The sequence below is a fragment of the Microcebus murinus genome, chromosome 27 (assembly GCF_040939455.1).
Source record: "Microcebus murinus isolate Inina chromosome 27, M.murinus_Inina_mat1.0, whole genome shotgun sequence".
Classification (NCBI taxonomy): domain Eukaryota; kingdom Metazoa; phylum Chordata; class Mammalia; order Primates; family Cheirogaleidae; genus Microcebus; species Microcebus murinus.
In genome coordinates, this window is record NC_134130.1 from 6,554,190 (window position 1) to 6,578,285 (window position 24,096).

The 24,096-nt window shown below is 55.7% G+C and overlaps 1 protein-coding gene across 2 annotated transcripts in view; it reads left to right on the forward strand.

The window, feature by feature from the left end:
• GNG7 (G protein subunit gamma 7) overlaps nucleotides 1–24,096 on the forward strand; it is a 123,903-nt gene that overhangs the window by 21,906 nt on the left and 77,901 nt on the right. Inside the window, exon 2 of one of the 2 annotated variants that reach the window (XM_020283859.2) lies at nucleotides 12,817–12,874. The exons of the other annotated variant lie outside the window; for it this stretch is intronic. The gene's annotated coding sequence lies outside the window, so the exon portion shown is untranslated. The remainder of the gene's footprint in view (nucleotides 1–12,816; nucleotides 12,875–24,096) is intronic. 2 annotated transcript variants of the gene reach the window in all.

The following is a 24,096-nucleotide window of genomic DNA, read 5'->3' on the forward strand; positions in this document are numbered from 1 at the left end:
GCCATGTCCGGGCACATCTGTGATCGTCACGACTGGGTTGCAGGGGGAGCCCCCGGCGTGGGGTGGGTGGAGGCGGGGATACTGCTCAGCACCTGCAGTGCCGGGACGCCCCCACAGAGAACGATCCGACTCACCCGAGTGTCCTGGGCAGCCCCTGCGTTCGTTATTTGGTGAACGGTGGGCTTTGCTTCCTGCTCACGGGAGGCACCGAATAGGTCCCTGACGGAGCAGACCCAGGGCCACCCTCCCTGTGTGACCTAGAGGACTAGGTCGGGAGGCTTTTAAAAGCGCCAGGGACGCAGAACCGACAGGACAGTGCCAGCGTCCCCTCTCCGTCCTCGCACCCTCAGCCCCGGGGGGCAGGCAGGACTGCCCCTTTGTTCCGTCGGATCCAGGCTGCGATGGACCCTGTTCTGGGTCGGGATCAGCCACGTGGCCATGGGGCAGCCACGTCACCGCCCCGGGCCCCACGCCTCCCCCAGCCTGTACCCGCACCTGGGCTCGAGCCCGTCACCCAGGCCCCGCGCTCCCTCCCTCTGCAATCAGCGCTCCGCTGGTGACATATTTAGATGGTTGCCGTGGTGATGAGTGAAGGCTGAGGTTGACAACTTTGGCGATGGCACAAAGGACAGGGCTGCGTTTCTATATCCAGCCTCCAACGAGACAAGACGCTGCTGCCACGTGCCGGCGGGTGTCAGCGTGGGAGGAGAGGGGGCTCTGACAGCCTGTCCCGCCCACCCCGTCCCCGTCCCGGTCCCCGGGAGAGGGAACTGCAGCCCGGGCTGGGGGGGCTGTGCCTGTCACCAAATGCTAGGTCCCGGGCTGTCCCTGTCCTTGAGGGACGTGCCTTTGAGCAGTAGGTCTCAACTCAGGGTGATTCTACCCCCAAGGGACACTTGGTGATGTCTGGGGACATCTGTGTTTGTCACGACTGGGGGGAGCTCCTGGCATGGGCAGGTGGGGGCAGGGACGCTGCTCAGCACCTGCAGTGCCAGGGCGGCCCCTCCCCAGAGAACCATCCGGCACCAAATGTCCGCAGTGCCCAGGGCAGACCCCGCTTTAGTGGGAAACAGATTAGCGTGTGGTCTTGTTCAGTTTTCAAAACTGACGCTGGCATTTATATCTTGATAATTTGCAAAACAGCCAAATGCTTCGTTTTCTTGGCCTACGTGTTCTTCTGACCTTCCCGCATGGAGTGTGCAGCATCACTGGGTCTGGGGTCTCACCAGGTCATCAGGACGACGACGTCAGGGACAGGAGTGAATGAAAGGCCCCATGCCGCTCAGTGCCTGCTGTTAGAAAAATATAACGGTTGCCTACACATCTGTCGGGTGTGGCTGGCGTGGATACCACAGGCTGGGTGAGTTGTACGCAGTAGAGACTGACTTCTTACGGGTCCAGAGGCTGGAAAGGCCAGCGTCAAGGCGCCAGCATCTGGTGTGGGCCTTCTCGTTGCTGAAAGGCAAGAGAGAGACGGGTAACCCGTTCCTTCCGTTCATGGGGACAGAGGCTTCCTGACCTGGTCACCTCTGGCCATGGTTGCAGTGGGGATTAAATTTCCAAAGCACGCTCTCTGGGGGACACAGTGAAACCATCGCAGCATGGAGACAGCAGGTGGACCTGCCCTTCCTTCCCTGGGCAGGTGCTCTTGGTATCTCGTGCTGCACACAGATGAGCCCCACGCTTAGCGCGGACAGTGAGCATTTATCACCCACGGTCTCTAGGGTCAGGAATCTGGAAGCAGCTCCGCTGGTGGTTCCGGCTGAACGTCTCTCATGTGGCTGCTGAGCACGCGTCGGCCGTGGCTGTGTCACCTGAAGGCTTGAGCGGGGCGGAGGATCCGCTCCCGAGATGGCGCCCTCGCCGGGCGTCGTGGCTCACGCCTGTAATCCTGACACTCTTCGAGGCCGAGGCGGGCGGATTGCTCGAGGTCAGGAGTTCGAAACCAGCCTGAGCAAGAGCGAGACCCCGTCTCTACTAAAAATAGAAATAAATTAGCTGGACAACTAAAAATATATAGAAAAAATTAGCCGTGCATGGTGGCGCATGCCTGTAGTCCCAGTTGCTCAGGAGCCTGAGGCAGGAGGATTGCTTGAGCCCAGGAGTTTAAGGCCATCCCTGGAATGCCTTTTGTCCACTTATTTTGGCTACTTTATAGCTTGTCCCTTTTTATCCTGGACGACAGAAACAGGGCGGGCAGATGGAAATCTTATGTTCAGTTCTCCTTCCACGTGGTGTTGGAGTGGGACAGAAAGCTGGCCTTGCCCAAAGCAGGAATGGAGGGAATTGTGTCTCTCCCGCAGGGAAGGGGATGGGGTTCAGGGTGAGTTGCACGGAGCCCTGCTGGGGTGACAGGAGAATGGAGACGAGGTTGTCCCCTTGCAGAAACAAGCTAACTGCCTGCAGTAATATGCTTTCCTGTGCCAAATAGGATTTGCACACGCAACCCAGGCTAATCTGCCTCCCAGTGGCCGGCTTGTCTCATGGGTAATCCGAGAGGGGCTGTCATTTGCATCTGATTCCATTAGGACTCTTCTGTGATCCGCTCATGGGGCCCCCAGTTGCTGCTGATGGCTCCGGTGTGGGTTAATCCAGGCTTGAGCAGGCAGGCGGTTTTGATCCTCTTGGTGTTATGTCGTTATGATACTCACTGGGACTATGGGGACGCCGAGAGAAAGCCACTTGGCCGGGAGAGTGACCAGGCTTCTCCCTGGGGCTTTTCAAAACAGCTTGTTGAATGAATCAGCTCATAAATGTGAGTGCTGGAGATCATGTAGTCTAGCATGGGTCCCTTCCCTCCCTCCCTCCCTCTCTCTTAAATCAGAATACTTGGTTCTTGACCTAACTCTTGCAATTTGCGTCTTCAAGTCCCCTTTTCATAGACTACTTTTAGAGCTGTTTTAGGTTTATAGAAAGATCGATCAGAAAGTTCCATCTATCCCCTGTCCCTGCATAGGCACTTTCCCCTGTCGTTGTCACGTCTCTAACTTCTATCAGTGTGCTACACGTGTTACCATCGGTGAGCCGATATTGATACGATATTGTTAACCCTAGTCAGCAGTGTGCTTCGGCTTCATTCTGGGTGTGGTTCATTCTCTAGGGACCTCCTGTGAGTGGAGTCTCACACCGTGTGTCCTTCTGTGTCTGGCATCTCTCACTGAGCACGATGTCCTCAAGGTCCCTCCATGCTGTGGCCTGTGTCAGAGCCTCGTCCCTGTTCATGGCTGAGTGATGTTCCATGTGTGGGTGAGCCACGCTGTGTGTGTCCACTCACCTGTCAGTGGACACTTGGGTCACTTGTGCCCCGTGGCTGCTGTGAATGATGCTGCTATGAACATGGGCGCACATTTTGGTTTGCTTTGTATATACCATGTTTTGTTTATACCAAGCCTGCTTTTATAAAAGTCAGGGGTTAGGGCCGGGTGCAGTGGCTCACGCCTGTAATCCTAGCACTCTGGGAGGCCAAGGCGGGTGGATTGTTGGAGGTCAGGAGTTCGAAACCAGCCTGAGCAAGAGCGAGACCCCGTCTCTACTAAAAATAGAAAGAAATTAATTGACCAACTAAAAAATCTATAGAAAAAATGAGCTGGACATGGTGGCGCATGCCTGTAGTCCCAGCTACTTGGGAGGCTGAGGCAGGAGGATGGCTTGAGCCCAGGAGTTTGAGGTTGCTGTGAGCCAGGCTGACTCCACGGCACTCACTCTAGCCTGGGCAACAAAGTGAGACTCTGTCTCAAAAAAAAAAAAAAAAAGGTCAGGGCTTAGAATTCCTTTTATGTTTTTTAAGGGTTGAAAAAAAAAATAACAAAGAGGAAGATGCAACAGAGACCCTACAGCCCACAGAGCCTAAACGATTTACTCTTTGGCCCTTTACAGAAAAAGCTTGCCAAGCCCTGATGGAAGGTATTAACTGGGGGGACGCTGGCTGAGGGGTGTCTGGAAACGCCGTACTAGCGTTGCAGCTTTTCTGTAAATCCAAAGTCATTCCAAAACAGAAGATTTTTAAAAAGTTGAATTGCAGGCAGAATTAAGAAAGTCCTTCCAGGCTAGGCGTGGTGGCTGCACCTGTAGTCCTAGCTACTCGGGAGGCTGAGGCAAGAGGATCACTGGAGCCCAGGAGTTGGAGGCTGCAGTGAGCTGTGATGACACCAGGGCACTCTAGCTGGGACAATAGAGTGAGACTCTGTCTCAAAAAAAAAAAAAAAAAAATTAAAAAAAGATATATAAAAATAAACAGCTGCATAGTATTCCATTGTATATATATATATATATATATATATATATATATATATGTGCATTTTCTTTATTCATTCATCCAACAATGGGCACTTAGGTTGATTCTGTATCTTGGCTACTGCGAATAGGGCTGCAATGAACTTGGGGTGCAGATGTCTGCTCTGTGTACTGTTTCCTTTCCTTGGGATATGTACCCGGTAGTGGGGCACTGGATCATGTGCTAGTTCGAGGTTTAATTTTTTTTTTGAGGCAGAGTCTCACTCTGTTGCCTGGGCTAGAGTGAGTGCCGTGGCGTCAGCCTAGCTCATAGCAACCTCACACTCCTGGGCTCAAGCGATCCTCCTGCCTCAGCCTCCCGAGTAGCTGGGACTACAGGCATGCGCCACCATGCCCAGCTAACTTTTTCTATATATTTTAAGTTGTCCAGCTAATTTATTTCTATTTTTTGATTAGAGACGGAGTCTCGCTCTTGCTCAGGCTGGTCACGAACTCCTGAGCTCGAACAATCCTCCCTCCTCGGCCTCCCAGACTGCTGGGATGACAGGCGTGAGCCACCGCGCCTGGCCTCTATGAATTTTTTGAGAAACCTCCATGCTGTTGTCCGGGGTGGCTGTGCCAATTCACATTCCCACCAGCTGCATGTCAGGGTCCCCTTTCCCACGTCCTCACCGCCACTTGGTGTCTGTTGTCTTCCTGGCCCCAGCCATCCATCCTAACTGGGGTAAGAAGTATCTCCTTGTGGTTTTAATTTGCATTTCCCCGATGACCACGATCATGAGAGCTTTTTCATACACCTCTTGGCCAGTTGCATGTCTTTTTCTGAGACATGTCTACGCGGGTCATTTGCCCATTCTTTTTTTTCAATCGAGTTATTTGTTTTCATGCTGCTGAGATATTTGCGTTTCTGTCATTGTTGTTCCCAGCTACAGGCGTGGCTCTCTCGGAGTGCAGGGGGATTCGTGTTAATGTTTGTGATCAGCTTTTAGCCTTTTTCTCAACCCCACAAAGTAGACCCTCAGCTCCTTTTTGCAGCTGAGGACATGGAGTCACAGGAGCGTCACCCACGCAGGCGGCGGGCGCTGTGGCTGGGATTCGGACACTTGTCTGCCTGCTCCTTGGTCTTCTTGAGTCGACAGTGACTATTGCAATGCAACGAGTGTGGAATGGTGTCGTCCTTTTGAAGAAGAAACCCGTGTTTATCAACCTTTTGTCTTTATCTGCGCTCAACCTCCCCACCCCCCAGAACATCTTTAGAATTTTTTTTTTTTTTCTTTTTCAAGACAGGCTCTCACTCTGTCGCCCAGGCTGGAGTGCAGTGGCATCACCACAGCTCACTGCAGCCTCCAACTCCTGGCCTCAAGCGATCCTCCTGCCTCAGCCTCCCGAGTGGCTGGGACCACAGGTGCCACCAACACCCAGCCTATAGGAAATGTCAATGCCACGATTGTGCCGCCTGTGTTTGTATGTGCCGGGAACTGAGTAGGGCCACAAACCACTCAATATTTAAGGTTTTCCTGCCTTGCTCCAAAAACCAATCATGTGTTTTAACCCTGGGGAAAACACGTGATTCGGTGTCAGCGACAAAGAATGGTGTTTCTTTCTCTCTGCTGCTCTGGAGAGAGTGGATTCTATCTGGCCTCTCCGATGTGTCTTGAACACTACCCGGGGCTCGGGGCCGCGGGGCTGACAGGTCAAAGCCAGTAGAATCCACCGTGCAGGGCTCGCAGCGACCTCCTGTGTGTCCTCCACTCCGCCTTCCCCTCCCCCGGCTCATGGCATGGGCCCCAGGGCTCTGGGTGGACAGGAGTTACTCTCCAAGAGGGGCGGGGTGCTCAGAGGTGGCCGCAGCTCGTGAACTCCTGGGGCCAGTCTCAGAGCCTCAGAGAGGAGCCCCAGAAACTGCCGTGGAGGAGTTCCTCTCCCCTCCTGTCCCCTCGGCTCAATCCTGGCCCCTCATTGGACACTGGGTGATGTCTGGGGACATTCGTGGTTGTCACAACCGGGGACACTCCTGGCATGGGGTAAGTGGAAACAGGGATGCTGCTCAGCACCTGCAGGGCCCAAGATGCCCCTCCCCAGAAAATGACCCAGCCCAATGTCCATAGTGCCCGGGAGAACCTACGTTAATTATTTGGAGAGGAATCGAGTCCATTCCCAGCTCACACCAGACACCAGAATAAACTCCCGACGGGGCAGACAGCACAGACCAGGCGACCCCCAGCTCCTGGGACTCCCCCCTCCCCCTCCCCACTCAGGTGTGGATTTGGACGTGTCTAGCCTACTAGGACCTCAGCAAGGCAGAGGACCGTGGGAGGCAGAGCAATCCCTCACCTCCTTCCCTGGCCCTGAATCTCCCCGCTCTGTTCTTGTCATTGCAAAACCCCCAGGGTTGGGGGCTGAGGGTCCGGCCATTTGTGTTCCACGCACTGCTTGGGGACATTACGCTGTAAAATCTTCCGAGCAAAATAGAAACCAGCAGCCAACGTAGTAAGCCTAGAAGATCCTCCATGAACACGGCTGGTGAGATCTGGTTTTTGTTTTCCTTTTTGCAATGTGACAAACGACACAGCTGGAGTCCATAGTAGCAGCCGCCTTCTCTCCCCTTGTGCGGGTGGCAGGAGCCTCAGGGCCGTGGCGTCTTTTGAGTGTCCTGCCCTGGCCAAACCTCTGCTAAGTGTTCTCCTTGAACTGGTCCTGTAGCAATGCAGCGAGGCTCCCAAATGCCACTCCTGGTTGACAGGCAAGGCCCCGTAATTATTGAGCGCCTCTTGCAGGCCTGGCTCTGTGGGAGCGAAACCCCACAGTCCCTGGCGCCTGGGGTCTCCCCTCTCCTGGGAGAATCTGGGCTTTAAACCATCCCTTGCAGGTAGACGCGGGGTCTCCTTACAGGGCTGAAGAAAACGCCCCGGAATTAGCTACAGACGATGGTTGCGCAATCCTGTGACCATCCTAAAAGCCACCGAATTGTATACTTTAAAAGGGTGAATTTACATACTTATTTTTATGGCATATATTGAAGGGATATGACAGGATGTTTTGGTAATATCCACAGCGTGCAATGGTGCCGCAGCCAAGCGATTGAGCATTTCCGTCAATCTGTCACGGTCACCCTTTTCCCTGTGTGGTAAAAATCCCCAAAAGATACTTTCTTAGCAAATTTCCAAGATACAAGACACTATTTTTAACTGTAGCCAGCACACCGTGGTTAGCACTCCAGGCTAATGTGTCCAACACGGGTGACACTTTGGGCCCTTTGAATGCCTTCTCCCGGATTCCCTCCTGTCCCCAACTCTCTGTTCCTGTGTATTTTGAGTTTTGTGTTTTGTTTTTAGAGGCCACATGTGATGAGACCGTGCCGTGTTTTCCTCTCTCTGTCTGGGCATGTGTCATTTAGCATTGTGACCTCCCCGTTCTAGAAGGGCGAATTTTATGGTGTGTGACTGTCTCAGTTAAAAGAAAAAAGAGAGAGAGAGGGGAGAAAGAAAGAAAGAGAGAGAGAGAGAGAAAGGAGGCAGGGAGGGAGGGAAGGAAGGAAGGAAGGAAGGAAGGAAGGAAGGAAGGAAGGAAGGAAGGAAGGAAGGAAGGAAGGAAAAGGAAAGGAAAGGAAAGGAAAGAAAGGAAAGAAAGAGACAACTGTGACCACCAAGGTGGGGAAGAGAGATCGTAAGATGCATGTCTTGGGACACAGCGGGGTATGGGAGCCCAGTAAGGAGGTGGCAGTCCCTTCTACGAGGGCGTCCCTTGACTGCCACCGTCGGACGTGGCATCTGTTTCCTGAGCAAGCATGATCGATTTCTCCCTGCAGCGCCTGGCGCCGGCTACCTGGCGTGTTCGCTGCCGGGGTCTGAGGCCCACCTGCCCTGCTGGGTGGCGGGGCTGGGTTTAATGCTGTTGCCGGTCCCTTGAAATTCCTGCTAATTTGCGAGCAGGGGCCCCAGGGGTTCATGTCATCCCTGGCTCTGCAGGGTCTGTGCTGGGCCCCGTGGAGAGGTCCCTTCTCCTCTGCTCCACTGCCACCGCCCCGGGGCGGGGGAGGGGTGGAATCCATCCAGACGGGGAACGGGAACGCCTAGCATTTTTGTCCAGACGAGTGAGCGAGTGAAGGTCGCTGGAGACGGCCCGGCGCCAGCTGGTGTGACTCGTGGCCCAGAGGACAGAGTGGCCGGGCCGGGGTTCACCCACGCTGTGCTCTCCTTGTGCCGAGAGCAGGGGCGTCTGCAGTGGTCATTGCGCTGTCATGTCCGCAGGCTCGGGGACAGCCATCAGCTGGGGTTCAGGGGCTTGGGGCGGGCAGGTTAGCAGCCTGTGGCTGTGAAGGCAGAGAGTGAGAAACCGTCTTAAAAACGGTCCATGTGACACAGACGTCCGTAGCAGCAGATTCCCAGTCTCGAGAAAGTGTGGACAGCCCCGTGTCCATCAATTGGGGAGCGGACAGGAATGACGCGGCCCCTCCACACACTGGAACACCACTCAGCCATGAGGAGGGACGAGGCTCTGACACAGGCCACAGCGTGGAGGGACCCTGAGGACGTCGTGCTCAGTGAGAGACGCCAGACACAGAAGGACACACAGTGTGAGACTCCGTTTATATGAAACGTCCAGAACAGGCAGGGCCACAGAGCCGGGACGTGGATTCGTGGTCGCCAGGGGCTGGGGGAGGAGGGTGGGCCTGACTGCTGACGGGGACGGGGATTCCTTTTGGGATGATAGAATGTTCTGGTACGAGAGGTGCTAGTTGCCCAGTTTTGCAAATGTAACTAAAACCACTGAACTGTACGCTTTAAAGGTGTGGACTGTGCGGCGTGGCTCTGCCTCTTGGGAAGCCTGTCTGAGAAACAGCGCTCCCCAGCGCTGGGTCTGCGCACCGAGCGTGTGGCCCTGTCTCGGTTTCCTGGCTTTGATAATGTCCCCTTGTCGTGTAAAGTGTCACCATCAGGGCAGCTGGATGAAAAGCACACGGGACCCCTCCGTACTATTTTTGAAACCTCCGTGAGTTTGTTTTGTTTTGTCTTGAAACAGATTCTTGTTCTGTTGCCCGGGCTAGAGTGCCGTGGCGTCAGCCTCGCTCACAGCAACCTCACACTCCTGGGCTCAAGCGATCCTCCTGCCTCAGCCTCCCGAGTAGCTAGGCATGTACAGACATGTGCCACCATGCCCGGCTAATTTTTTCTATATAATTTTAGTTGGCCAATTAATTTCTTTCTATTTTTAGTAGAGACGGGGTCTCGCTCTTGCTCAAGCTGGTCTCGAACTCCTGATCTTCAGTGATCCTCCTGCCTTGGCCTCCCAGAGTGCTAGTCCCATGAGTCTTTAATCAATTCAGTAATTCAAAGTTGAAGGCCCATGGGCATAGGTAGCCCTGCAAGGTGGAGTCGGGAGTCCCAGCCTCCAGCATCTGCGTGGGCATGTGGCTCCGGCCCTTTCACCTCTCATCCCTGCCGGCCACGGAGGCCTGGGCAGCACCTGTCCTGGGTCACCGCCCTGGTCCGGCAACTCTTGGATCCCAAGGGCTTTCAGGACATTCCTGCGGCAGGGGCGCCACCTGCAGGGCGCAGCGGGGATTTCGGCTTCAGAGAAAGGGAACCAGCATTGATATATATATTTTTTAATTAGTTGCTTTATTAAACAAATTTTTCTAGTTGGAATAACCTTACGTTTCTGGAAGAGTTGCACAGAAAGCCAGAGAGTTCCCGTCTACACGCTTCCTGTTTCCCCTTAGCGTTAGTGCCTCACACAATCTCCGCCCATCTGCCACCTCTGGGAAACCCATCTAGCAGCCAGATTCCATTCTTTATCCCAGTGTCACTAGTTTCCCCCAAATGTCCTTTTCTTGGTCCCAGGACCCCATCTGGGGTCTCCTTTCCTTTCTCGGCAGTGACAGTTTTTCAGTTTTTCCTTGTTTTCCGTGACCTTGACGGTCTCGAGGGGGGAGGCCAGGTGGCCCGCACGAGCTCCCCGCCTCGGCTGTGTCTGGCGACTTCTCCCCGTTACTCGGGGTCGTGGGTTCCGGGAAGAACGTCCCAGCAGGGAGATGCTTTCCTCGTCATAGCATATGGGGGGAGCCTGCACTTGCTGAGCGCCAACTGTATGTGAAAGGCTTTGTAAAAGTGACCCTGTTTAATCTGTAGAAAGGGCTGGAGGGGCTGTGTGTGGCCTTGGCTGGGGAGAGAGACAAGAGTCCCTGCCTAGTGACTTCTGCCCCCTCTTCCACACCCACCACACTTTCAGGCCGTTTCAGTCTCAGGACAGTTTTCCACGGACAAACCTACGTTTCCTGCACCCTGGCACCAAATTTCCAGCTACCTTTACCACCTGTCCGTGATGTCATTAGGCTGCAGCCTTGGGGATCTCCAGTTTCTGTCCCCAGGGGGGCCCCATGTCCTCCCCGACTGGGTGGCTTCACACCATGTATGGGGCTAAACCAGGGGGTCTCACTGGGGACGATCCCACTCCCAGGGGCCCTTGTACAGTGTCTGGGGACATCTGTGGTTTTCACCCTGGGGAGCTCCTGGCGTGGGGTGGGTGGGGGCAGGGTGCTGCTCAGCACCTGCAGTGCCCAGGACGCCCCTTCCCAGAGAACGACCCAGGCCCAGTGTCCACAGTTCCCAGGGTGGGGGACTCTGAGTTAGCCAAACCCCCCAGCCCTGTCTACGCAGCCCTGCACTTCCAGCCTCACTGGCCAGCTGGGCACACGGCTGGGAGATGGTGTCACGCCGTTTGCCACGTCCTCCTCTCTTCTCAAAGTCTCGCCCGTCCCGTGAGGCACAGTGAGGACCCTGCAGCCGGGTCACCCTCAAGTCCCCCGATGGCCACATTGCCCCCCTGAATCTTCTCTGTTAATACCTGGGGCCATGGTTTGGCTTCCTGGCCTGTGACTTTGAGCACCGCTTTGGGCCGGCTGGGGGTCCACTACGGCCCCAGCGTCATGCCTTGCTGAGCATGCGTCCTTATGTTAGCCAGTGTATTGGTAAACAGGAGAGACCAGTTCCGGGCTATGTGAGTGTGTGGCATTGAAAACTCTCCAGTCTCTTAGAGCTCTCAAAGGGGCTTTTGGTATGGGAGGGTGAAGAGACATGACCACATATGTCCACAAAAAAGATTTGCATGCAAATGTTCATAGCAGCGTGATTTGTAGTTGAAAAAAGTGGGGATAACTGCAGGCCCCTCAACAGGTGAGCGATGGGTCAGCAAAGTGTGCTCCATCCGCACGGTGGAATATTACTGGACCGTGAAAAAGGATGGAGCTCCAATACAGGCTAGAGCAGGAGTACGTGTGGAGAGCATTGTTTGTCTGTGGCACCTTTTCTGTGGGCTGTCCCGGCTCCAGGGTGGGGTGTGTCTCGGCGTGGCCTACAGGTGACCTCCCTGTCCAGGTACCTGACCAGGAAAGGCAGGTGTGACCTTGGTTCAGCGGGGGTCTCTTGGTTGACTTCTCTAGTTCAGGGTCAAGTGCGCTGAGCTGGCCCCTGGCCTGCAGGGATCCGGGGTGGTGCAGGTGACAGATCCAACTTTGCCTAGTGGAGCCAAATGGCCCCTCAGCAAGGGCCAGGCCAGGAGGGTTGGGGCCCTGGACGTGGGGTGTCCAGTCTGAGAGATGAGGCTTCACCATGCTGACTGGCCAGAGGTCCCCAAGGCCACCCCCAGGTGCAGTCACTCAGCGTGTGGTTGTCCCTGCGGCCGTGGTTCATGACAGCAAAAGGGCACGGCAGAGTCAGCAAAGGGGAAGGTCGTGCAGGGTGCGTGAGGGAGGCCAGGCTCAGCTTCCAGAACCCTCTCCCTGGGGAGTCACCCAGGACATGCTCTGCCCCCAGCGTGGAGCAGTGATGACACGTAAGGAGTGTTGTCCCCAGTGAAGTTGGCAGAGACTCCAAGCTGGGTGTCCGTGGGGGCTGGTCACACCGGCCCCCTGCCTGGCCTGTGCTGAGATTCCAGAGCCCAGAGGAAACCTGGGGTCGGACCCAGACCTCAGTGTTTGCAGGAGCCGTTCCGGCCCAGCCGCCCCTGCAGTCCGCGGGGTGGGGCCGTCCAGGCCTGCGCTGCGGCTCTGTCCTGCTCGGAGACTGACTGTCCCAGTTCAGCTGGGACGGGGGAGTTTCCGGGACTCAGGACTTTCACGCTAACTCTGGGGACATCCCGGGCAGACCCGGATGAGTCGGCCACCCGTGGGCAGCAGGGACAGGGCACTGACTCAGCTTCCTCCACCTCTTCCTCTCAGGGGGACCACAGGAGCTCAAAAGACACAGATAAACATCTTTTATAAACTATCGAATGTCATGTAAACATCGATCCTTGTTTCAATTCGGGTTTTAAACACCTGGAAAACGTATTAGGAGCAACGTGGTGAATCTCCAGTCAATGTCTTGCCTTCTTGAACGGAACCTCTCTGGGGTCACCTCCGCACTGTCCCCATAGTTTGGCTGGAAACGGAAAGGCAGGACCCCACAAAATGACCTCTACCATGTCTGGTCACGGGCAGGGGACTGTCCTTCGATGTTGACCCTGACCAACACCCGCCTGGCCACACCGGCCTAAAATGCTGTGTTGTTTATCTGTGTTCTTTATCTGTCTATCTTCTTCCAGGGGGCGAAGCTTGGACTCCGAGCCTCTCGGCGCTGGGGACAGCAGGCCTTGGGCACAGGTGGGTGCACGATGTTTCCCTTTGTCCCACGTTCACAGTTGAAGCTGGCGTTCGGTTGGCTCTCTGGGACGTGGGGCTGCCATCGGGGCGAACGCGTTGGCCTTGACGGCTGCGTGTCGGCCACTTGTCCGCCAAGGGTGCATTTCTCGCCCTCGAAGCAGGGTGTGTGGCACTGGTCAGGCGCACGGCTGTGTCCCCGCCTGTCCGGGGTCTCCCGTCCTAGGGGGCTTCGCAGAAGGAGGCTTCAGCCCTCACCCCCGATCACATGGTGCAGGTGGACGGTCCCCGCCCAGTGCGGAGCTGAGTCCCTGGACACCGTTTGCGTCTGAAACGCGCCATCCGCCCTCTAGTGACCAATGGGGTCTTAGTCTGTCACGTTGCTGTAAGGAATGCCCCCGGCCGGGTGACGCATAAAAACGGGTTATTTGGTTCGTGGTTCTGCAGGCTGTGCACGGAGTCGCTGCCTCTGTCCCCGGGGAGAGCCCGGGGAGCAGGGGTGCGGCGGGGGCGGGGCGAGGAGGTGCTGGGCTCTTTTATTCTTTTTATTTTTTGTGAATCGGCTCTCTCGGGAACTAATAGAGCAAAGACCCAATCATTACCTCGAGGACGGCACCACGCCACTTCCTCCTTCCAGCGGGAAGATTCCTTTGAACAAGTTAGGAGCAGAGCTATCACTCCGATGTTGGTCCCTTAACTGTCCTCTGGTTGCTTCTGAAGGTTTTTTTTTTTTTTTTTTTTTTTTTTTTTTGAGACAGAGTCTCACTTTGTTGTCCAGGCTAGAGTGAGTGCCGTGGCGTCAGCCTAGCTCACAGCAACCTCAAACTCCTGGGCTTGAGTGATCCTTCTGCCTCAGCCTCCCGAGTAGCTGGGACTACAGGCATGCGCCACCATGCCCGGCTAATTTTTTTTATATATATATCAGTTGGCCAATTAATTTCTTTCTATTTATAGTAGAGACGGGGTCTCGCTCTTGCTCAGGCTGGTTTTGAACTCCTGACCTTGAGCAATCCGCCCGCCTCGGCCTCCCAAGAGCTAGGATTACAGGCGTGAGCCACAGCGCCCGGCCGCTTCTGAAGGTTTTTGAGAGGCTTTTAAAATATAGGAGGAGGAAATCATTTAAAAATAAATTATTTGGGCCGGGTGCAGTGGTTCACGCCTATAACCCTAGCACTCTGGGAGGCCGAGGCAGGAGGAGAGGTGACGGTTGCGCAACTCTTTGAACATACTAAATGCCACCGAATTGCGTATTTTCGATGGGTGGATTGTGTGGCATATGAGTTGTATCTCAGTAAAGCTGACGTGTATGTATAGAGAGCTGTTTTATGCATATAAAGCACGGATATAAAAAGCTCTCGCATATATATATAAAAGGGTGCAAACATCAAAAAGTGTGAAAGGCTTCATATTGTATGATTCCACTTATAGGAAGTTTTTCGAAAAAGCTACAGATTGGCAGTTGCCTGGGGGCCAGGGGTGGGATCGGAACAGCCTTTGGGGCTGACGACAGTGTTCTGCGAGGAGATCTTGCCGAGGGTCGCACAACTGTATGAATTAACTAACGCTCTTGCAACTGTGCACACTGAAAGACGGGTGCCTCTTCAGGCGCGTAACTCGTACCCCAGTGAGGCCATTAAACAAACAAAAAAGCTCAGTTGGAAAGAGAACAGACGGCTAGGAAGGCGAGGCAGAGACAGGGAGGTGTTAAAAAGTTTCGGGAGGCCGGGCGCGGTGGCTCACACTTGTAATCTCAGCAGTCTGGGAGGCCGAGGCGGGAGGATCGCTTGAGATCAGGAGTTTGAGACCAGCTCAGGCAGCATATGGAAAAAGTAGCTGGGTGTGGTGGTGCCTGTAGTCCCAGCTCCTCGGGAGGCTGAGGCAGGAGGATCGCTTGAGCCCAGGAGTTCGAGGCTGCAGTGAGCTACGATGACACCACTGCACTCCAGCCTGGGAGACAGAGTGGGACCCCGTCTCTAAAAAAGAAAAGTTCCAGGAGCTCACTGGGGCTGGCCATACCATAGGTGTTTGGTGCCAGGCTCTTTTATTTTATTTTTTTTTGAGACAGGGTCTTGCTCTGTTGCTGATCTCAAACTCCTGGCCTCAAGCAATCCTCCCGCTTTGGGCTCCCAAAGGGCTGGAATCATAGGCGGGAGCCACTGCGCCCAGCTTGTGTTGGGCTTCTTTAAACATTCAGTTTGACGGGGAAATGCCACTGGTTGCAGAAATAACAGCGTCTTCCAGGTGAAATACATCAGTTCCTGGCAAGAAGCGTTGGGCTTTCTGGTCTCCCACAGGCCTCTTGGAAAGACCTTGTTTGACAGGGTCATTGTCCTCCGGAACCTGTCCCGGCAACAAGTGTCACCCAGTGGGGTCTGGGAGAACAGCTCTCTGGCGGGCAGGCCTGTCGGCTGGAGGAGGGGCTGCCCCGACCCCCCAGGGCTCAGGTTAGAGCTCCCAGATATCACACAGATCACGGGTGGTGGCCAGGCTCTCCAGTGTTGGCTGTGACAAATGCCTACCAACTTGGAATGGCTCGCCACACACAGCTATCATCTGGCAGTTCTGAGCACAGAGGTCCAAATGGGCCTTACTGGGCTGACATGAAGGTGTCATTGGGGCCGGTCCCTCCTGGGGCTCCAGGGAGAACCGTCTCCCGCCTTTCCCGGCATCCAGCGGCCACCGAGTCCCCTGGCCCGGGGCCCTTCCTCCCCCACCAGAGCCAGCAGCGCAGCGTCTTCCAGTCTCTGTCCGCCCCTCCCGCCCCTCGTGGGGGCGTCCACCAGGCGTGACTCTGGCCATTTGGGGGCTGGGTCTCTCCATTCTGTGACCACAGGGATCAGCTGCCCATACCTGGGTCCCTTCTTCTGGGACTGCCCCTGGGGTGGGGGGGGCACCTGCTGATTCCTTGTCCTTAATTTCATAGTGTTAATTCCCATCGTTAATAACTTCCATGATTTCATAGTATCAATCGGGCCACTTTATGTACAGCAACTTGAGCTGAAGCTATTTCCTCCCTGGCGAGATCAAAATTCTCTTTGCGGTTGGTCTGGGTTTGGTGGCATGCCCTGCTAGGTGAGCGTTCTGGCCAGGGCGAGAGCTCGGAGGGGACGCACGCAGAGCCGGCTGCGGCTCCCCCGCCAGGCTAAGACAGGACAGGCCACCGCACTGCTATGGGTCAGGCTTCGAGTTTATAATTCTGTCTCCCAGGAAGGCCATCACAAAGCCATCTGCGCCCGGGCACAGAGTATGCCTTCCAAGTTGGGCAGCTCCTTCCCTCTCAGGCTTGTCTGCTCAGGGGCACAAACAGCAGCCCCAGGGCCACACGGGGGACAGGGCAGTTTTGAGGCAGCAGCCTGGTTCTTTGGTCCCCCTCTTGGAGGGGAGCCCAGGGGGCCAGAGGATGGCATTCCAGCACCACCTGCCCCCGGCCCAGATCTTCCCCCGGGTCTTCGGGCCAGAGCAGGCCCTGCCAAGTGAGTTGGGTGGAGGAAGGATTTCCCAGCCCCAGGGAGACACATTGGGACACAGTCGCAAGAGACAGGCCGTCCCCAAAGCCAGAGAGCAAGTCAGCAGCAAAGCTGGGACAGGAGTCCTGGTCTCTTTGGGCTTGTTTGTGCTCAGCCTGGTGCAAAACAGATGGCGATGTTTAACTTTGCTGGGCAAGACCCGCGTGGGGTGCGTGTGTGTGCGTGTGCGCGCGTGTGCACCTTGCGTGGGAAACGAGGGAGCCCTGCCCATCCCATCTCCAAAGTCAAAGTCAGACAGACTTCTTGTTAAAAAAAAAAAAAAGAAAATTAAAATCAATGAAGAAAACTACAAAGAGGAACGCCAAGCCCTCCCCTGCCCAGCCCGGCAGTGACCGTTGTCCCCGTGCCGATGAACACATCCCGCGATCTGTTTGCGAATTACATCCACACGTACGATTCTAGGTGAATGGGGTTTTGTTCTTCAGGGGGCTCATTTTGATGAATGGGCCCCTTGTCAGTAACTCTACATTGCCGTCATCGTTGTTAACGCTTGCTTAATGTTCCATGCTACAGGGTGTGGCCATTTATTCCCTTTTAAATGATTTTGTAATTTATTTAAGTGATTCTCCCTGGATGGGCTTCTGGGGTGTTTCTCTCTCTCTCTTTCTCTCTCTCTCTCTCTCTCTCTCTCTCTCTCTCTCTCTCTCTCTCTCTCTCTCTCTCTCTCTCCTTTCTCGCTCCCTCTCTTTCTTCCTTCTCCCCACCTTTGTAAGCCCTTGGGTGGCCGTGGTTTCCTGCAAACAGGGGTTTGTAATTAGCCTCGCAGTGCTCTCTGCACCACGTGCGCGATTGACTTTTTGACATTCGACTACGACGACCTCCAGAAATGTCCCGTTTCCCGCCAGGAATGCCCATTTCTCCACCCTCCCAGCTACAGTTTTTAAATGCTTGCCAACCTGACAAGTGAGAACAGATCCTCCCTGTTTTGTTGGGTCTCTGGGGCCCCGGGTACAAGCACCCGCCCCCTCAGGTGTCTCTTGGGCGCGTCACCAACGTGTTCTCTGCTGACCTCCCTGCTGAGGTCTCTGTCTCTCCTCGCTTTGTTTGAAGTCTTTATATATGTTCGTTTGAACTCTGCGAATATTTTTCCGAGCGTGTCTTTCGACTTCGCTTACAGTGGCTCTTGCCACAGAGGATTTTCAGTGTTTTTCATACATCAGTGTCTGCCTTTGTTTTGCGTGGCATTCTTCCAGATTTTGAGATTATATATATATATATAAATTAGCTGTATTCTGGACTGGCTGCATGTGCTGCACTTAAATCTTGCACCGTTTGAAATTTAACTTTTTGGTGGGTCTCATGGGGCTGAGTGATTCTGCCTCTGCACCCCCACCCAGGTGACATTGGGCAGTATCTGGGGACATTTGTGGTTGTCACAGCTGGGGAGGGGGCTGCTTCTGGCATGGGGTGGGTGGGGGCTGAGGACCCTGCTCGGCGCCTTGCAGCACTCAGGACCGACCCAGTGTCCACAGCGCCGTGGTGGCTGTCCCTGTCCCACCATAAGCATTTCTCTGTCCTCTTTGCTCACCGTGTACAGCACCAAAGAACTCTGTGACCTCCAAACCGAAGCGTGTGTTTTTCTGATAGCCCTTTGTTCTCCCCGGGAGTTTCTGAGTATTTCTGCCGCGAGCATTACCGGAGCCTTTTATCTCGAGAGCGAGCCTTGTGTGGTGAGCAAACTCAGACCCCAGCGTGCCCGTCACAGCGCACCTCTTCCCCCCGGCTGGCTCCCGGCTTTCAGCCTGTCCTGGGCATGTTGAAATGCACATTATGATCAGTTTTTTTTCTGTGGACAAGTTGTTCCTTTGAAAGAACTGCCAAGATACACTGTGGAAACCTTAAAATGTTCTGCTCACAGAAGGTCACGGGCTGCCGCTGCTGCCCGCCCCACAAAACACCTGTACAGTAGACTGTCATTAGGGGGTGCCACTCGGAACCCCCGGGGGCCTCTGCCATGGCCCCCAGTGCCTGGAAGCCCCTCTTTGCACCCTGTTGCCACTTAGTCTGCAGGACACGTGGTGCTTCCCAAGGTGGCAGGGGAGCTCGGACACGACCTTGACCCTTTATAGTAGGGTCACCTGGAGGACACTGGGCCATGTCTGGGGACATTTGTAGTTGTCACGATTATGGGTGCTCCTGGAATGGGGTGGGTGGAGGCCAGGGACACTGCCCAGCACTCTGCCCAGGACGGCCCCCCACAGAGAATGATCTGGACCAGTGTCCACAGTGCAGGGGCGGGGGGAAGACCCTGAGTTATTAGTACTTATTTAGGAACAAAAACTGAGTCCATTCCCTGCTCATGACAGACACCAGAGTAAACTTTCAATGGGGCAGGCGGTACAGACCAGGGGACCCCCAGCCCCTGGGACTCCCCTCCTCCCTCCCTCCCCACTCAGGTGTGGATTTAACCGTGTGTAGCCTCCTAGGACCTCACAGGGCAGGGGACTGTGGGACGCAGAGTCTTTTGGGGCCTGTGGAATCCCCTCACCCAGGGGGTCTCGGCTGAAGGCGTTCTTGTCCCCAAGACATTTTTGGGTGTCTGGATTGATGGGTGCTCCTGTGTGGAGACCAGGGACGCAGCTCAGTGTCCTGCCACGCAGGGGAGGGGTCAGCCCTGAATGCCCACAGTGCCCCGGGGGAGACCCTGGTCCCGGGGAACCTTGCCTGGGGGGTGAGTCAAGATCATCCTGTCTGTTCCCTGCCTGACCAGCTTCCTGTGGTTCCCGCTCAAGCCCCAGCAAACAAACCCACTCTTTGGAGCCCTGCAGGTTAAGGCCCCTCACAGGCGTCCTCTCAGTTAGTCCTTCTCCAGGGTCGGTGGCTGTCCCCACCCGATTTTCTGGAGCTGAAACTGGACACCCGGAGAGGCTCCGGTGCACGAGGACCAGGCAGTGGACCACTCCAGGGGCAGCCCCAGCGCGCATGCGTGCCCGTTGCTAAGCAACCGCTTGCACAGTCGGCCTCCCACAGAGCGAGGGATGCTGCAAACACGGTCATCATGGAGTCATCCGACTGCGGCCGCCTTTGACTCAAAACATACATGGGGGCGATACTCACGTACGATGAGAAGTCAGGGGAAGGGGGACACGGGGGAGCCCCAGTGTGATCCCACCTGGCCGTGGACACTGATGGTGTGGGCGCTAGGATTCTTTATTCTTCCCTCTGCTTCATCCATTCAGTCAGCAGACATCCACCTGTGCACATGTGCATGTGAATGTCACTGTCATGTTCTGTCAGTGTGCATGCGTGTGGGGGTGTGTGTTTGTGTGGGAGTGTGTGCACGTTTTGTGGGTACTCATGTATCTGTATGCATATGTGTGTGTGGGGAGTGTATGCACATTTGTGTGGGTGTTCCTGTACATGTGTGCATGTGTGTGCATGTGTCTGTGTGTGCACATGTATGTGCATGTGTATGCTTGTGTGTCTGTGTGCTTCTATGTCGAACTCTACAGTCACCCGGAACTAGTTTCAACCTAAAGCATAAGCCAGGGATCTAAATTCAATTTCTTTTTTAAGCATTTACCCAGCTCTCCTGACACTGCTGATTAAAGATCCCCCCTTTCCCCAGCGAGCAGCAGCCTCTCACTGTCCAGGGGAGCTGCTGCCAGGACTTCCCACCCCACCCCACCTGCCGCCTCCTGCTCAAGTCCCGGGGAAGCAGCAGCTCTAGTCCTGTTGGCCCTAAAGAAAGCAAACAGAGAGCAGTCTGTGGCAGGTGCCATGTGGCAGAGACCCGAGGGTGGCCTCTAGGAGCTGAGAACACCCCCATCCAACAGGGACCTCTTTCCTACAGCTGCCAGGAAACAGATTCTGCAAGAACCCCAAGGAGCTTGGAAGAGGACCCTAAATTCCAGTGAGGACTCAGCCCAGCCAATACTGATTTGATTCCAGGCTTACAAGACTGGAATCTTACAAGATTGAGTTGAGGACCCCGCCAAGCCATTCCAGACCCCTGACACACAGAAACTGTGAAATGACAAAGAAGTGTTGTTTTCAACTGCGAAATCTGTGGCAATTTGTTATGCGGCAATAGCTGACTAATACACTTACTATGTTGCAATGGAGCTAATTGTCTCCATTTCACAGATGACAAGAATAGTAGCGGAGAGAAGCTAAGTAACGTGCCCAGGGCCACATGGCAGCTGTTTCGTGATTGTCAGCTGGGGCCAGACCATGAGCTGTTTAAGATCAGGGATTGGTCCAAGTCCCCGTGAGATGTTTAGCGAGTGAGTGAAAGAAGGAAGGAATGAAGGACCTGGGACATAGCCTCACCTGACCTCCTGCACACAGGTAAGTCTGTGGCCAGGAGCAGTGACACCATGGGACAGTGAGTGAAACCTCCAGAACATAACTGTCGTGGCCCCGGAAGGAGTAACGATCACATGCAGCTCCGGGGCTGAGTCAGTTGCCGGAGCTGAGGCCTGAGCTAATTAGCCTCCCGGAATGTGACATGCTGTTCCCCGGCTCCCTGACTAATATCTGTCTGATTCAGAGCTTTGCTCGTAATGACAGGCAAGCCTTGAGCCAGTCAGCCTCTGTCCCACGTGAGACGGGGGACCCGGGAGCAGCCAGCAGGGACAGAAAGCCAGGCTGGCCGGCACGCCGGGACAGGTGTTCACGCCATGCAGGGTGCTAGCTGTGGCCTTCCTGGAAGGGAGCTGGGGCCAGAGGAAGCAGGTGCAGAGAGGACAAGGCACACAGAGGAGGTGGCAGCAGGGACTTGGGGCTGGAACCACACCCTTGGGTGCCCCTGGCAAGCCATTAACCAGGGTCCTTCTCCTGGCACCGTGCCAGGGGTGGGCTTGCTGCTGTTAATGTGGGGGCGTCCTGGGCCCTGCAGGGTGCTGAGCCTCGTCCCCGGCCTCCACCCACCCCATGCCAGGATCTCCCCCTCCCTCTATTGTAACAACCACAGATGTCCCTAGACATTGCCAAGTGTCACCTCGAGGGGACAGAATCGCCCCAGTTGAGACCCTAATCGAGTGAACTGATGAAGACAGCACTGCCTGAGAGTGAAAGCTGGCGCCCACACCACGGGCTTTATGTGGGGCTTCAGGGAGGGCTTCCTGGAGGAAGTGACATCCGAGTTGAGTATCGACAGAGCCCTGGAACTGACTCGGGAGGGGACAGGGGACACAGGAGTTGGACCCTGGACTTCAGGCGCAGTGAGGGGGAGGGACAAGGGAGACACACAGCACATGTGTTTTAACCCAAGGGCAGGAGGGAGCCATGGAGGGTTCCAGCCCCACTCATGACGATAATCAATAGGTTTGGCTCCAGCCTCCTTCTCACCCTCTGCTTCTCTTTGGTAGAATCGGGGTGATAAGCACCCCACCACCCGAGTCGTTGTGAGGAATAAATGATACAATCAGCTACGAGGTCCTTGCCCATGCCCAAGCACAGGGAGGGCATTGAGGAAACATGAAGTGCTCAGCGTCAGTCTACGTCCCTGGGGGCATCCTGTCCCCTGAACAGGGGTGGGCCCTGTCACTCCCTGCGTCCCCCTCTCTGGGCTCTGTTCCTTTTCAGGCTTCCCTGGCAACCATGGAAACACCAGGAAGCAAGGGGGGGTGGCCCACAAGTTGGTGCCAGAACTCTGGGCCCTTTTTCCCATTCCGGAGTCTGCGCCCTTGTCCAAGGAGGAGAAAGGCGTCTGGGGACCCCGGGGACAGAACGTGCCCCTTGGCACAGAGCCCGAGTCCCCTGGAAGTAAATAAAGAGCTTCCACCCCAGCCTGGGGGCCCGGGCTCTGTGTCCCCCAGGAAGGATGACGGCCGGGTGGTGGCTTCTGTGCCCTGAGCCGACCTTGGTTTTCCTGGCCCACAGAGCAGAGCTCGGGGGTGGGCTGGCGGTGCCAGTCTCTTGCCCTCCAGCCACTGCCCGGGGGTCATTAGGAAAGGCCCCCAGCCCCCGCCTTTCCCAGAAGGCTGTGCCAGGCCGGCTCCTGCAGAGGGAGGGGCCTGGGCGCTGCTGGGAACAGCTGCCTGCAGGGCCACCCTGGCTGGCGCTGCTCACGGCTGCCGGGAGGAGGAACAAAGGCAGGTAGAGGTGGGGAACTCTTTTTTAATTGTCATAAAACACACGTAACATAAAATTCACCATCTTAACCATTTTTAGTGCACAGCTCAGTGGCATTAAGCACATTCCCAGCGCTGTGCAGCCATCAGCACCCTCCGTCTCCAGAACTTTCTCACCTTCCCAAACTGACGCTGTGTCCCCGCGAAACACTCACTCCCCGCCCCCTCCCCAGCCCCCGGCACCCACCACCCTGCTTCCTGTGTCTGTGGATCTGACGACTCCAGGGACCTCCCGTGAGTGGAACCACACGGGACGTGTCCTGTGTCTGGCGTCTCTCACTGAGCACGATGTCCTCGAGGTCCCTCCACGCTGTGGCCTGTGTCAGGGCCTCGACCCTTTTCACTGCTGAGTGATATTCAGCGTGTGGACGGACCACATTGTGTTTGTCCATCCGTCTGTCTGCCACACACCTTGTGGCTGTCGTGTGTGACGCTGCTGACAGCGTGGTGTGCAAGTATGTGTCTGGGTCTCCACTTTCGGTTCCTGTGTGCCTTTGCCCTGTTTCGGCACCTCTGACCCTGCTGTGGTCACCTCCTCCCTCCCTGGAGAGCAGGGAGCCCAGGCTGAGCCTCAGGGTCCAGGAGCTCAGCCAAGAGGCAGCTTGTCCCTCCCCCGTCACCTGGGTCCCAGGAAAAGGAGCAAAGGTTTTGCACAGAGCGAGCACTGTGCCCCTGGCATAAAAATGCAAAGCATGGAAGCATTGCAGAGAGACAGGGAAGCCTCCCTCCCGCCGGGTGGCTGGCTTTGGGCTCCCCTTCCCGGAATCAAGTGGCAGCAAGTGGCGTCACCAGTTTCTGGGTCCCTTAGCCTTCATTTCTGACCCACTATTTCTGCAGGGCGACTTCTCGCACCTCCGTAAGCCTAACCCCCCCACCCCACCCCACCCCACCCCACCCCCGGGCGGAGGGGGCGCCGGGGGCAGGGCTGTGGTTGGACAGCCCGAGTGCCTGGCACCCCGCCCGGGGCACAGCCGCAGTTTAATAGTAATCCGCCCCACCAAAAAGAAGAAGAAGAAGGGACCCTCCGGGAAAGGTGCCATTGGCGGTTACTGAAGGGCAGGCTGAGTGCTCGCAGGGACGGCGTGGGCAGGAAGTGACCTTTAAATAGTCAGAGGGGGTTTTGTGCGTTGAACTTGCTCCTCGGTGGCGACCAGTGTCGGGAGGGGAGAGAGGGGAGCAGATGCATCTCTTGGCTGCTGTGACAGGTGACCACAGCTTGGGGGACTTAAAACCACAGGCATTTCTCCTCGCACAGTCCTGGAGGTCAGATGCCCAGAATCAAGGTGTCTCAGGGCCAAGCTCCCTCCAGAGGCTCCAGGGGAGGGCCCTTCCTGCCTCTTCCGGCTTCGGGGGACTCCGGGTGTCCCTTGGCTTGTGGCTGCATCTCTCCGGTCTCTGCCTCTGTCTCCACGCAGCCGCCTCCTCTGTCTTCTCCTCTTTTGTCTCTTGCAAGGACACTTGTCTTTGGACTCAGGGCCTGCACTGCCCTAGCACAGCCTCACCTTAGCCAGGGACATCTGCAAAGGACAGAGCCCCCTTTCCAAATACAGTCTCTGTCTCCGTCCGCCGGGGCCGTCACAAAACGGCACGGACGGGGCGGCTCCAACGACAGACATTCATT